Source organism: Hyla sarda, unplaced genomic scaffold (assembly GCF_029499605.1).
Source record: "Hyla sarda isolate aHylSar1 unplaced genomic scaffold, aHylSar1.hap1 scaffold_508, whole genome shotgun sequence".
NCBI lineage: Eukaryota > Metazoa > Chordata > Amphibia > Anura > Hylidae > Hyla > Hyla sarda.
In genome coordinates, this window is record NW_026610519.1 from 199,014 (window position 1) to 213,107 (window position 14,094).

The 14,094-nt window shown below is 46.1% G+C and overlaps 6 non-coding genes across 6 annotated transcripts; all 6 read right to left on the reverse strand.

The window, feature by feature from the left end:
* Window positions 1–1,618: 1,618 nt before the first annotated feature.
* On the reverse strand, window positions 1,619–1,809 carry LOC130337903 (U2 spliceosomal RNA). The gene has a single exon (XR_008878709.1). It is a non-coding gene; the product is annotated as a U2 spliceosomal RNA (small nuclear RNA).
* A 2,070-nt stretch (window positions 1,810–3,879) lies between these two features.
* LOC130337810 (U2 spliceosomal RNA) lies at window positions 3,880–4,070 on the reverse strand. The gene has a single exon (XR_008878635.1). It is a non-coding gene; the product is annotated as a U2 spliceosomal RNA (small nuclear RNA).
* A 2,070-nt stretch (window positions 4,071–6,140) lies between these two features.
* On the reverse strand, window positions 6,141–6,331 carry LOC130337811 (U2 spliceosomal RNA). Its single transcript, XR_008878636.1, has one exon. It is a non-coding gene; the product is annotated as a U2 spliceosomal RNA (small nuclear RNA).
* Window positions 6,332–8,422: 2,091 nt separating this feature from the next.
* Window positions 8,423–8,613, reverse strand: LOC130337812 (U2 spliceosomal RNA). The gene has a single exon (XR_008878637.1). It is a non-coding gene; the product is annotated as a U2 spliceosomal RNA (small nuclear RNA).
* Window positions 8,614–10,694: 2,081 nt separating this feature from the next.
* On the reverse strand, window positions 10,695–10,885 carry LOC130337813 (U2 spliceosomal RNA). Its single transcript, XR_008878638.1, has one exon. It is a non-coding gene; the product is annotated as a U2 spliceosomal RNA (small nuclear RNA).
* A 2,091-nt stretch (window positions 10,886–12,976) lies between these two features.
* On the reverse strand, window positions 12,977–13,167 carry LOC130337814 (U2 spliceosomal RNA). The gene has a single exon (XR_008878639.1). It is a non-coding gene; the product is annotated as a U2 spliceosomal RNA (small nuclear RNA).
* Window positions 13,168–14,094: the final 927 nt, after the last annotated feature.

The following is a 14,094-nucleotide window of genomic DNA, read 5'->3' on the forward strand; positions in this document are numbered from 1 at the left end:
CAGAGCAGTGCTGATGCTCCTCATAAAGCTGTCGCTGCTGTGAAGGTTCTAGGTGACATCACAAATCCCTATGGTTACATACACAACAAAGCTGGGTTGTTGTTGTTTACACTCTGCAAGGCCTGTGGAAGTGAGTGACATCATAGCACTGTAGTTCTGAGGGTTCTAGATGGATGCAACAATCTCCTGTTGCTTCTATGAAGGCCATAATAGACGACATCACCAAACAGCTCCATAGTCACATACACAGCAAAGGAGAGATGTTGTTTACACCTAGTGATGTCAGTGGTATTGAGTGACATCACAGCACAGTGCTAAGGCTCCTGGGCCTGGACACAGCAGCGGCTGCAATATCTCAACGGAGAATACGTTTATATATATGTGTGTGTGTGCGCGTATATATATATATATATATATATATATATATATATATATATATATTTCTCCGCCGAAATCACTTTTAAACCCATTTCCACCTTTTTTTCCCTTCTCTTCCTCTTACTTTTTTTTCACGTTTTTTTAAGTTTTTCTCCTTTTCGCCTCTTTTCTGGGCGTATTATTCTTCTTTTTCTTCTTTTTTTTCGTCTAATGCATACCCCATCAGTGCAGCAATGCTTATTCAATACCGCCAGCAGATGGAGACACTGGGGGATAATTTTCTAAGGATTTATACTGATTTTTCCTGTCTGAATTTGTCGCACAGAAAGTTGCAGGCCAAATATGTGTGACATTTCTGCGACTTTAGCTTCTAGAGCATTTTTACAACATTATACATAGGTGCTGAATACATAAAAAGCGACTGTTCAGCGACAGACAAGTCGCATCGGCTGAAAGTAGGCCAGAATGTCAGTCCATGTTGGAGCAGGTTTAGATACAGTCTAAAGTATAGATCTCAAAGTCTGTGCACAGAATTTAGCAAGGGCCTCGCACCTTCTGATGCATCAGGTAGGTGCACAATAGCATAGCCTAACCCTCTGTACTTTGGTCTATATTGATGCGGGACATAGACAGCCAGCTGATGACCAATCCATTAGTGCAATGGATGGCTGGAAGCATTTGTCTTTGCCTTTGCAATACCACAGAAGCAATGCATGGTCAATGTACAGCAATGACACACCTGTGTGAACAGCCAGGAGACCCCCCCCCCCCATGTTATGTTACATAGTTACATAGTTAGTACGGTCGAAAAAAGACATATGTCCATCAAGTTCAACCAGGGAATTAAGGGGTAGGGGTGTGGCGCGATATTGGGGAAGGGATGAGATTTTATATTTCTTCATAAGCATTAATCTTATTTTGTCAATTAGGAACATTCAGCACCCACCCGCTATCAAGGCAGCTGCCTATCATGTCATGCCCTACCTGCACAGGTGTGCTGGCTACTCAAATGATCCAATTAAGGAGGCCATTTAGTCAGCAGCAGCAGAAGTCCTGTGCCTGGACGCTCCAACAGCGGCCAGACACAAGCAGAAGCAGAAGCAGAAGCAGCAGAAGCAGCAGCAGCACCACCTTTTGTTTTTTGGCTGCAGCAGCAGCAAGGCCCACAGGGCTGGCTAGCTGGCTAGCCAGCAAGCAGGTAGCAATGAAAGTAGGAATCTTTCTTTTTAACCCTGTAAGGGGGTGGTGCACTGTACCCGAAGATACTGCCATATCGGGTCAATGCATAGGGCGACGGAAGCAAGCTTCGAAATCGGCCCCCGTTCTCAAAAATCCATTTAATATATGGTCCCCAGATAGGGGACGTATCAGATATTAAACTGATAAGAACAGATACTACACTTGATCTTAGCCAAAAGGCCGAGAAGCGATAACCGTGAAAGGGGCGGGCCCAACAAGGTGCCCTTCATGGGCACTATCACTGCTTGCTGTCAGGGAGGCTGCCAGACAATTTTCCATGCACACTCTGGGCTGGGGGGCAGTCAACCACCAGTACACACAGCAGAACCTAAACCCATACCATTATTGCTAAGCAGCAAGACAGGGGCCCATTGCACTCCCACGGGGCCTTTTTAAATGCAATCCATAACCCGGATTTGCCAGGAACCCTTCTTACTCCTCCTACTTGCATGTGACACTGGGCTTAGGATCTGCATAGGAAACACACACACAAGCACACACCTACCTTTGTTGCCTGCAGATGCCTCCTTGGCTGTCCCCAAACGGTATCAAACCAACACCCACGGGAAGCTGTAAGCATAGAGGACATGCCTGCACCCCATTGGACTTACCTGTGTGGGTTAAACCCGGGTTATTTGACAACCTATGGCGGTGATGGTTCTGCTCAGGCAGAGCAGTGCTGATGCTCCTCATAAAGCTGTCGCTGCTGTGAAGGTTCTAGGTGACATCACAAATCCCTATGGTTACATACACAACAAAGCTGGGTTGTTGTTGTTTACACTCTGCAAGGCCTGTGGAAGTGAGTGACATCATAGCACTGTAGTTCTGAGGGTTCTAGATGGATGCAACAATCTCCTGTTGCTTCTATGAAGGCCATAATAGACGACATCACCAAACAGCTCCATAGTCACATACACAGCAAAGGAGAGATGTTGTTTACACCTAGTGATGTCAGTGGTATTGAGTGACATCACAGCACAGTGCTAAGGCTCCTGGGCCTGGACACAGCAGCGGCTGCAATATCTCAACGGAGAATACGTTTATATATATGTGTGTGTGTGCGCGTATATATATATATATATATATTTCTCCGCCGAAATCACTTTTAAACCCATTTCCACCTTTTTTTCCCTTCTCTTCCTCTTACTTTTTTTTCACGTTTTTTTACGTTTTTCTCCTTTTCGCCTCTTTTCTGGGCGTATTATTCTTCTTTTTCTTCTTTTTTTTCGTCTAATGCATACCCCATCAGTGCAGCAATGCTTATTCAATACCGCCAGCAGATGGAGACACTGGGGGATAATTTTCTAAGGATTTATACTGATTTTTCCTGTCTGAATTTGTCGCACAGAAAGTTGCAGGCCAAATATGTGTGACATTTCTGCGACTTTAGCTTCTAGAGCATTTTTACAACATTATACATAGGTGCTGAATACATAAAAAGCGACTGTTCAGCGACAGACAAGTCGCATCGGCTGAAAGTAGGCCAGAATGTCAGTCCATGTTGGAGCAGGTTTAGATACAGTCTAAAGTATAGATCTCAAAGTCTGTGCACAGAATTTAGCAAGGGCCTCGCACCTTCTGATGCATCAGGTAGGTGCACAATAGCATAGCCTAACCCTCTGTACTTTGGTCTATATTGATGCGGGACATAGACAGCCAGCTGATGACCAATCCATTAGTGCAATGGATGGCTGGAAGCATTTGTCTTTGCCTTTGCAATACCACAGAAGCAATGCATGGTCAATGTACAGCAATGACACACCTGTGTGAACAGCCAGGAGACCCCCCCCCCCCCCATGTTATGTTACATAGTTACATAGTTAGTACGGTCGAAAAAAGACATATGTCCATCAAGTTCAACCAGGGAATTAAGGGGTAGGGGTGTGGCGCGATATTGGGGAAGGGATGAGATTTTATATTTCTTCATAAGCATTAATCTTATTTTGTCAATTAGGAACATTCAGCACCCACCCGCTATCAAGGCAGCTGCCTATCATGTCATGCCCTACCTGCACAGGTGTGCTGGCTACTCAAATGATCCAATTAAGGAGGCCATTTAGTCAGCAGCAGCAGAAGTCCTGTGCCTGGACGCTCCAACAGCGGCCAGACACAAGCAGAAGCAGAAGCAGCAGAAGCAGCAGCAGCACCACCTTTTGTTTTTTGGCTGCTGCAGCAGCAGCAAGGCCCACAGGGCTGGCTAGCTGGCTAGCCAGCATGCAGGTAGCAATGAAAGTAGGAATCTTTCTTTTTAACCCTGTAAGGGGGTGGTGCACTGTACCCGAAGATACTGCCATATCGGGTCAATGCATAGGGCGACGGAAGCAAGCTTCGAAATCGGCCCCCGTTCTCAAAAATCCATTTAATATATGGTCCCCAGATAGGGGACGTATCAGATATTAAACTGATAAGAACAGATACTACACTTGATCTTAGCCAAAAGGCCGAGAAGCGATAACCGTGAAAGGGGCGGGCCCAACAAGGTGCCCTTCATGGGCACTATCACTGCTTGCTGTCAGGGAGGCTGCCAGACAATTTTCCATGCACACTCTGGGCTGGGGGGCAGTCAACCACCAGTACACACAGCAGAACCTAAACCCATACCATTATTGCTAAGCAGCAAGACAGGGGCCCATTGCACTCCCACGGGGCCTTTTTAAATGCAATCCATAACCCGGATTTGCCAGGAACCCTTCTTACTCCTCCTACTTGCATGTGACACTGGGCTTAGGATCTGCATAGGAAACACACACACAAGCACACACCTACCTTTGTTGCCTGCAGATGCCTCCTTGGCTGTCCCCAAACGGTATCAAACCAACACCCACGGGAAGCTGTAAGCATAGAGGACATGCCTGCACCCCATTGGACTTACCTGTGTGGGTTAAACCCGGGTTATTTGACAACCTATGGCGGTGATGGTTCTGCTCAGGCAGAGCAGTGCTGATGCTCCTCATAAAGCTGTCGCTGCTGTGAAGGTTCTAGGTGACATCACAAATCCCTATGGTTACATACACAACAAAGCTGGGTTGTTGTTGTTTACACTCTGCAAGGCCTGTGGAAGTGAGTGACATCATAGCACTGTAGTTCTGAGGGTTCTAGATGGATGCAACAATCTCCTGTTGCTTCTATGAAGGCCATAATAGACGACATCACCAAACAGCTCCATAGTCACATACACAGCAAAGGAGAGATGTTGTTTACACCTAGTGATGTCAGTGGTATTGAGTGACATCACAGCACAGTGCTAAGGCTCCTGGGCCTGGACACAGCAGCGGCTGCAATATCTCAACGGAGAATACGTTTATATATATGTGTGTGTGTGCGCGTATATATATATATATATATATTTCTCCGCCGAAATCACTTTTAAACCCATTTCCACCTTTTTTTCCCTTCTCTTCCTCTTACTTTTTTTTCACGTTTTTTTACGTTTTTCTCCTTTTCGCCTCTTTTCTGGGCGTATTATTCTTCTTTTTCTTCTTTTTTTTCGTCTAATGCATACCCCATCAGTGCAGCAATGCTTATTCAATACCGCCAGCAGATGGAGACACTGGGGGATAATTTTCTAAGGATTTATACTGATTTTTCCTGTCTGAATTTGTCGCACAGAAAGTTGCAGGCCAAATATGTGTGACATTTCTGCGACTTTAGCTTCTAGAGCATTTTTACAACATTATACATAGGTGCTGAATACATAAAAAGCGACTGTTCAGCGACAGACAAGTCGCATCGGCTGAAAGTAGGCCAGAATGTCAGTCCATGTTGGAGCAGGTTTAGATACAGTCTAAAGTATAGATCTCAAAGTCTGTGCACAGAATTTAGCAAGGGCCTCGCACCTTCTGATGCATCAGGTAGGTGCACAATAGCATAGCCTAACCCTCTGTACTTTGGTCTATATTGATGCGGGACATAGACAGCCAGCTGATGACCAATCCATTAGTGCAATGGATGGCTGGAAGCATTTGTCTTTGCCTTTGCAATACCACAGAAGCAATGCATGGTCAATGTACAGCAATGACACACCTGTGTGAACAGCCAGGAGACCCCCCCCCCCCCCATGTTATGTTACATAGTTACATAGTTAGTACGGTCGAAAAAAGACATATGTCCATCAAGTTCAACCAGGGAATTAAGGGGTAGGGGTGTGGCGCGATATTGGGGAAGGGATGAGATTTTATATTTCTTCATAAGCATTAATCTTATTTTGTCAATTAGGAACATTCAGCACCCACCCGCTATCAAGGCAGCTGCCTATCATGTCATGCCCTACCTGCACAGGTGTGCTGGCTACTCAAATGATCCAATTAAGGAGGCCATTTAGTCAGCAGCAGCAGAAGTCCTGTGCCTGGACGCTCCAACAGCGGCCAGACACAAGCAGAAGCAGAAGCAGCAGAAGCAGCAGCAGCACCACCTTTTGTTTTTTGGCTGCTGCAGCAGCAGCAAGGCCCACAGGGCTGGCTAGCTGGCTAGCCAGCATGCAGGTAGCAATGAAAGTAGGAATCTTTCTTTTTAACCCTGTAAGGGGGTGGTGCACTGTACCCGAAGATACTGCCATATCGGGTCAATGCATAGGGCGACGGAAGCAAGCTTCGAAATCGGCCCCCGTTCTCAAAAATCCATTTAATATATGGTCCCCAGATAGGGGACGTATCAGATATTAAACTGATAAGAACAGATACTACACTTGATCTTAGCCAAAAGGCCGAGAAGCGATAACCGTGAAAGGGGCGGGCCCAACAAGGTGCCCTTCATGGGCACTATCACTGCTTGCTGTCAGGGAGGCTGCCAGACAATTTTCCATGCACACTCTGGGCTGGGGGGCAGTCAACCACCAGTACACACAGCAGAACCTAAACCCATACCATTATTGCTAAGCAGCAAGACAGGGGCCCATTGCACTCCCACGGGGCCTTTTTAAATGCAATCCATAACCCGGATTTGCCAGGAACCCTTCTTACTCCTCCTACTTGCATGTGACACTGGGCTTAGGATCTGCATAGGAAACACACACACAAGCACACACCTACCTTTGTTGCCTGCAGATGCCTCCTTGGCTGTCCCCAAACGGTATCAAACCAACACCCACGGGAAGCTGTAAGCATAGAGGACATGCCTGCACCCCATTGGACTTACCTGTGTGGGTTAAACCCGGGTTATTTGACAACCTATGGCGGTGATGGTTCTGCTCAGGCAGAGCAGTGCTGATGCTCCTCATAAAGCTGTCGCTGCTGTGAAGGTTCTAGGTGACATCACAAATCCCTATGGTTACATACACAACAAAGCTGGGTTGTTGTTGTTTACACTCTGCAAGGCCTGTGGAAGTGAGTGACATCATAGCACTGTAGTTCTGAGGGTTCTAGATGGATGCAACAATCTCCTGTTGCTTCTATGAAGGCCATAATAGACGACATCACCAAACAGCTCCATAGTCACATACACAGCAAAGGAGAGATGTTGTTTACACCTAGTGATGTCAGTGGTATTGAGTGACATCACAGCACAGTGCTAAGGCTCCTGGGCCTGGACACAGCAGCGGCTGCAATATCTCAACGGAGAATACGTTTATATATATATGTGTGTGTGTGCGCGTATATATATATATATATATATATATATATATATATATATATTTCTCCGCCGAAATCACTTTTAAACCCATTTCCACCTTTTTTTCCCTTCTCTTCCTCTTACTTTTTTTTCACGTTTTTTTACGTTTTTCTCCTTTTCGCCTCTTTTCTGGGCGTATTATTCTTCTTTTTCTTCTTTTTTTTCGTCTAATGCATACCCCATCAGTGCAGCAATGCTTATTCAATACCGCCAGCAGATGGAGACACTGGGGGATAATTTTCTAAGGATTTATACTGATTTTTCCTGTCTGAATTTGTCGCACAGAAAGTTGCAGGCCAAATATGTGTGACATTTCTGCGACTTTAGCTTCTAGAGCATTTTTACAACATTATACATAGGTGCTGAATACATAAAAAGCGACTGTTCAGCGACAGACAAGTCGCATCGGCTGAAAGTAGGCCAGAATGTCAGTCCATGTTGGAGCAGGTTTAGATACAGTCTAAAGTATAGATCTCAAAGTCTGTGCACAGAATTTAGCAAGGGCCTCGCACCTTCTGATGCATCAGGTAGGTGCACAATAGCATAGCCTAACCCTCTGTACTTTGGTCTATATTGATGCGGGACATAGACAGCCAGCTGATGACCAATCCATTAGTGCAATGGATGGCTGGAAGCATTTGTCTTTGCCTTTGCAATACCACAGAAGCAATGCATGGTCAATGTACAGCAATGATACACCTGTGTGAACAGCCAGGAGACCCCCCCCCCCCCCCCATGTTATGTTACATAGTTACATAGTTAGTACGGTCGAAAAAAGACATATGTCCATCAAGTTCAACCAGGGAATTAAGGGGTAGGGGTGTGGCGCGATATTGGGGAAGGGATGAGATTTTATATTTCTTCATAAGCATTAATCTTATTTTGTCAATTAGGAACATTCAGCACCCACCCGCTATCAAGGCAGCTGCCTATCATGTCATGCCCTACCTGCACAGGTGTGCTGGCTACTCAAATGATCCAATTAAGGAGGCCATTTAGTCAGCAGCAGCAGAAGTCCTGTGCCTGGACGCTCCAACAGCGGCCAGACACAAGCAGAAGCAGAAGCAGCAGAAGCAGCAGCAGCACCACCTTTTGTTTTTTGGCTGCAGCAGAAGCAAGGCCCACAGGGCTGGCTAGCTGGCTAGCCAGCAAGCAGGTAGCAATGAAAGTAGGAATCTTTCTTTTTAACCCTGTAAGGGGGTGGTGCACTGTACCCGAAGATACTGCCATATCGGGTCAATGCATAGGGCGACGGAAGCAAGCTTCGAAATCGGCCCCCGTTCTCAAAAATCCATTTAATATATGGTCCCCAGATAGGGGACGTATCAGATATTAAACTGATAAGAACAGATACTACACTTGATCTTAGCCAAAAGGCCGAGAAGCGATAACCGTGAAAGGGGCGGGCCCAACAAGGTGCCCTTCATGGGCACTATCACTGCTTGCTGTCAGGGAGGCTGCCAGACAATTTTCCATGCACACTCTGGGCTGGGGGGCAGTCAACCACCAGTACACACAGCAGAACCTAAACCCATACCATTATTGCTAAGCAGCAAGACAGGGGCCCATTGCACTCCCACGGGGCTTTTTTAAATGCAATCCATAACCCGGATTTGCCAGGAACCCTTCTTACTCCTCCTACTTGCATGTGACACTGGGCTTAGGATCTGCATAGGAAACACACACACAAGCACACACCTACCTTTGTTGCCTGCAGATGCCTCCTTGGCTGTCCCCAAACGGTATCAAACCAACACCCACGGGAAGCTGTAAGCATAGAGGACATGCCTGCACCCCATTGGACTTACCTGTGTGGGTTAAACCCGGGTTATTTGACAACCTATGGCGGTGATGGTTCTGCTCAGGCAGAGCAGTGCTGATGCTCCTCATAAAGCTGTCGCTGCTGTGAAGGTTCTAGGTGACATCACAAATCCCTATGGTTACATACACAACAAAGCTGGGTTGTTGTTGTTTACACTCTGCAAGGCCTGTGGAAGTGAGTGACATCATAGCACTGTAGTTCTGAGGGTTCTAGATGGATGCAACAATCTCCTGTTGCTTCTATGAAGGCCATAATAGACGACATCACCAAACAGCTCCATAGTCACATACACAGCAAAGGAGAGATGTTGTTTACACCTAGTGATGTCAGTGGTATTGAGTGACATCACAGCACAGTGCTAAGGCTCCTGGGCCTGGACACAGCAGCGGCTGCAATATCTCAACGGAGAATACGTTTATATATATGTGTGTGTGTGCGCGTATATATATATATATATATATATATATATATTTCTCCGCCGAAATCACTTTTAAACCCATTTCCACCTTTTTTTCCCTTCTCTTCCTCTTACTTTTTTTTCACGTTTTTTTACGTTTTTCTCCTTTTCGCCTCTTTTCTGGGCGTATTATTCTTCTTTTTCTTCTTTTTTTTCGTCTAATGCATACCCCATCAGTGCAGCAATGCTTATTCAATACCGCCAGCAGATGGAGACACTGGGGGATAATTTTCTAAGGATTTATACTGATTTTTCCTGTCTGAATTTGTCGCACAGAAAGTTGCAGGCCAAATATGTGTGACATTTCTGCGACTTTAGCTTCTAGAGCATTTTTACAACATTATACATAGGTGCTGAATACATAAAAAGCGACTGTTCAGCGACAGACAAGTCGCATCGGCTGAAAGTAGGCCAGAATGTCAGTCCATGTTGGAGCAGGTTTAGATACAGTCTAAAGTATAGATCTCAAAGTCTGTGCACAGAATTTAGCAAGGGCCTCGCACCTTCTGATGCATCAGGTAGGTGCACAATAGCATAGCCTAACCCTCTGTACTTTGGTCTATATTGATGCGGGACATAGACAGCCAGCTGATGACCAATCCATTAGTGCAATGGATGGCTGGAAGCATTTGTCTTTGCCTTTGCAATACCACAGAAGCAATGCATGGTCAATGTACAGCAATGACACACCTGTGTGAACAGCCAGGAGACCCCCCCCCCCCCCCATGTTATGTTACATAGTTACATAGTTAGTACGGTCGAAAAAAGACATATGTCCATCAAGTTCAACCAGGGAATTAAGGGGTAGGGGTGTGGCGCGATATTGGGGAAGGGATGAGATTTTATATTTCTTCATAAGCATTAATCTTATTTTGTCAATTAGGAACATTCAGCACCCACCCGCTATCAAGGCAGCTGCCTATCATGTCATGCCCTACCTGCACAGGTGTGCTGGCTACTCAAATGATCCAATTAAGGAGGCCATTTAGTCAGCAGCAGCAGAAGTCCTGTGCCTGGACGCTCCAACAGCGGCCAGACACAAGCAGAAGCAGAAGCAGCAGAAGCAGCAGCAGCACCACCTTTTGTTTTTTGGCTGCAGCAGCAGCAGCAAGGCCCACAGGGCTGGCTAGCTGGCTAGCCAGCAAGCAGGTAGCAATGAAAGTAGGAATCTTTCTTTTTAACCCTGTAAGGGGGTGGTGCACTGTACCCGAAGATACTGCCATATCGGGTCAATGCATAGGGCGACGGAAGCAAGCTTCGAAATCGGCCCCCGTTCTCAAAAATCCATTTAATATATGGTCCCCAGATAGGGGACGTATCAGATATTAAACTGATAAGAACAGATACTACACTTGATCTTAGCCAAAAGGCCGAGAAGCGATAACCGTGAAAGGGGCGGGCCCAACAAGGTGCCCTTCATGGGCACTATCACTGCTTGCTGTCAGGGAGGCTGCCAGACAATTTTCCATGCACACTCTGGGCTGGGGGGCAGTCAACCACCAGTACACACAGCAGAACCTAAACCCATACCATTATTGCTAAGCAGCAAGACAGGGGCCCATTGCACTCCCACGGGGCCTTTTTAAATGCAATCCATAACCCGGATTTGCCAGGAACCCTTCTTACTCCTCCTACTTGCATGTGACACTGGGCTTAGGATCTGCATAGGAAACACACACACAAGCACACACCTACCTTTGTTGCCTGCAGATGCCTCCTTGGCTGTCCCCAAACGGTATCAAACCAACACCCACGGGAAGCTGTAAGCATAGAGGACATGCCTGCACCCCATTGGACTTACCTGTGTGGGTTAAACCCGGGTTATTTGACAACCTATGGCGGTGATGGTTCTGCTCAGGCAGAGCAGTGCTGATGCTCCTCATAAAGCTGTCGCTGCTGTGAAGGTTCTAGGTGACATCACAAATCCCTATGGTTACATACACAACAAAGCTGGGTTGTTGTTGTTTACACTCTGCAAGGCCTGTGGAAGTGAGTGACATCATAGCACTGTAGTTCTGAGGGTTCTAGATGGATGCAACAATCTCCTGTTGCTTCTATGAAGGCCATAATAGACGACATCACCAAACAGCTCCATAGTCACATACACAGCAAAGGAGAGATGTTGTTTACACCTAGTGATGTCAGTGGTATTGAGTGACATCACAGCACAGTGCTAAGGCTCCTGGGCCTGGACACAGCAGCGGCTGCAATATCTCAACGGAGAATACGTTTATATATATGTGTGTGTGTGCGCGTATATATATATATATATATATATATATATATATATATATATATATATATTTCTCCGCCGAAATCACTTTTAAACCCATTTCCACCTTTTTTTCCCTTCTCTTCCTCTTACTTTTTTTTCACGTTTTTTTACGTTTTTCTCCTTTTCGCCTCTTTTCTGGGCGTATTATTCTTCTTTTTCTTCTTTTTTTTCGTCTAATGCATACCCCATCAGTGCAGCAATGCTTATTCAATACCGCCAGCAGATGGAGACACTGGGGGATAATTTTCTAAGGATTTATACTGATTTTTCCTGTCTGAATTTGTCGCACAGAAAGTTGCAGGCCAAATATGTGTGACATTTCTGCGACTTTAGCTTCTAGAGCATTTTTACAACATTATACATAGGTGCTGAATACATAAAAAGCGACTGTTCAGCGACAGACAAGTCGCATCGGCTGAAAGTAGGCCAGAATGTCAGTCCATGTTGGAGCAGGTTTAGATACAGTCTAAAGTATAGATCTCAAAGTCTGTGCACAGAATTTAGCAAGGGCCTCGCACCTTCTGATGCATCAGGTAGGTGCACAATAGCATAGCCTAACCCTCTGTACTTTGGTCTATATTGATGCGGGACATAGACAGCCAGCTGATGACCAATCCATTAGTGCAATGGATGGCTGGAAGCATTTGTCTTTGCCTTTGCAATACCACAGAAGCAATGCATGGTCAATGTACAGCAATGACACACCTGTGTGAACAGCCAGGAGACCCCCCCCCCATGTTATGTTACATAGTTACATAGTTAGTACGGTCGAAAAAAGACATATGTCCATCAAGTTCAACCAGGGAATTAAGGGGTAGGGGTGTGGCGCGATATTGGGGAAGGGATGAGATTTTATATTTCTTCATAAGCATTAATCTTATTTTGTCAATTAGGAACATTCAGCACCCACCCGCTATCAAGGCAGCTGCCTATCATGTCATGCCCTACCTGCACAGGTGTGCTGGCTACTCAAATGATCCAATTAAGGAGGCCATTTAGTCAGCAGCAGCAGAAGTCCTGTGCCTGGACGCTCCAACAGCGGCCAGACACAAGCAGAAGCAGAAGCAGCAGAAGCAGCAGCAGCACCACCTTTTGTTTTTTGGCTGCAGCAGCAGCAAGGCCCACAGGGCTGGCTAGCTGGCTAGCCAGCAAGCAGGTAGCAATGAAAGTAGGAATCTTTCTTTTTAACCCTGTAAGGGGGTGGTGCACTGTACCCGAAGATACTGCCATATCGGGTCAATGCATAGGGCGACGGAAGCAAGCTTCGAAATCGGCCCCCGTTCTCAAAAATCCATTTAATATATGGTCCCCAGATAGGGGACGTATCAGATATTAAACTGATAAGAACAGATACTACACTTGATCTTAGCCAAAAGGCCGAGAAGCGATAACCGTGAAAGGGGCGGGCCCAACAAGGTGCCCTTCATGGGCACTATCACTGCTTGCTGTCAGGGAGGCTGCCAGACAATTTTCCATGCACACTCTGGGCTGGGGGGCAGTCAACCACCAGTACACACAGCAGAACCTAAACCCATACCATTATTGCTAAGCAGCAAGACAGGGGCCCATTGCACTCCCACGGGGCCTTTTTAAATGCAATCCATAACCCGGATTTGCCAGGAACCCTTCTTACTCCTCCTACTTGCATGTGACACTGGGCTTAGGATCTGCATAGGAAACACACACACAAGCACACACCTACCTTTGTTGCCTGCAGATGCCTCCTTGGCTGTCCCCAAACGGTATCAAACCAACACCCACGGGAAGCTGTAAGCATAGAGGACATGCCTGCACCCCATTGGACTTACCTGTGTGGGTTAAACCCGGGTTATTTGACAACCTATGGCGGTGATGGTTCTGCTCAGGCAGAGCAGTGCTGATGCTCCTCATAAAGCTGTCGCTGCTGTGAAGGTTCTAGGTGACATCACAAATCCCTATGGTTACATACACAACAAAGCTGGGTTGTTGTTGTTTACACTCTGCAAGGCCTGTGGAAGTGAGTGACATCATAGCACTGTAGTTCTGAGGGTTCTAGATGGATGCAACAATCTCCTGTTGCTTCTATGAAGGCCATAATAGACGACATCACCAAACAGCTCCATAGTCACATACACAGCAAAGGAGAGATGTTGTTTACACCTAGTGATGTCAGTGGTATTGAGTGACATCACAGCACAGTGCTAAGGCTCCTGGGCCTGGACACAGCAGCGGCTGCAATATCTCAACGGAGAATACGTTTATATATATGTGTGTGTGTGCGCGTATATATATATATATATATATATATATATATATATATATTTCTCCGCCGAAATC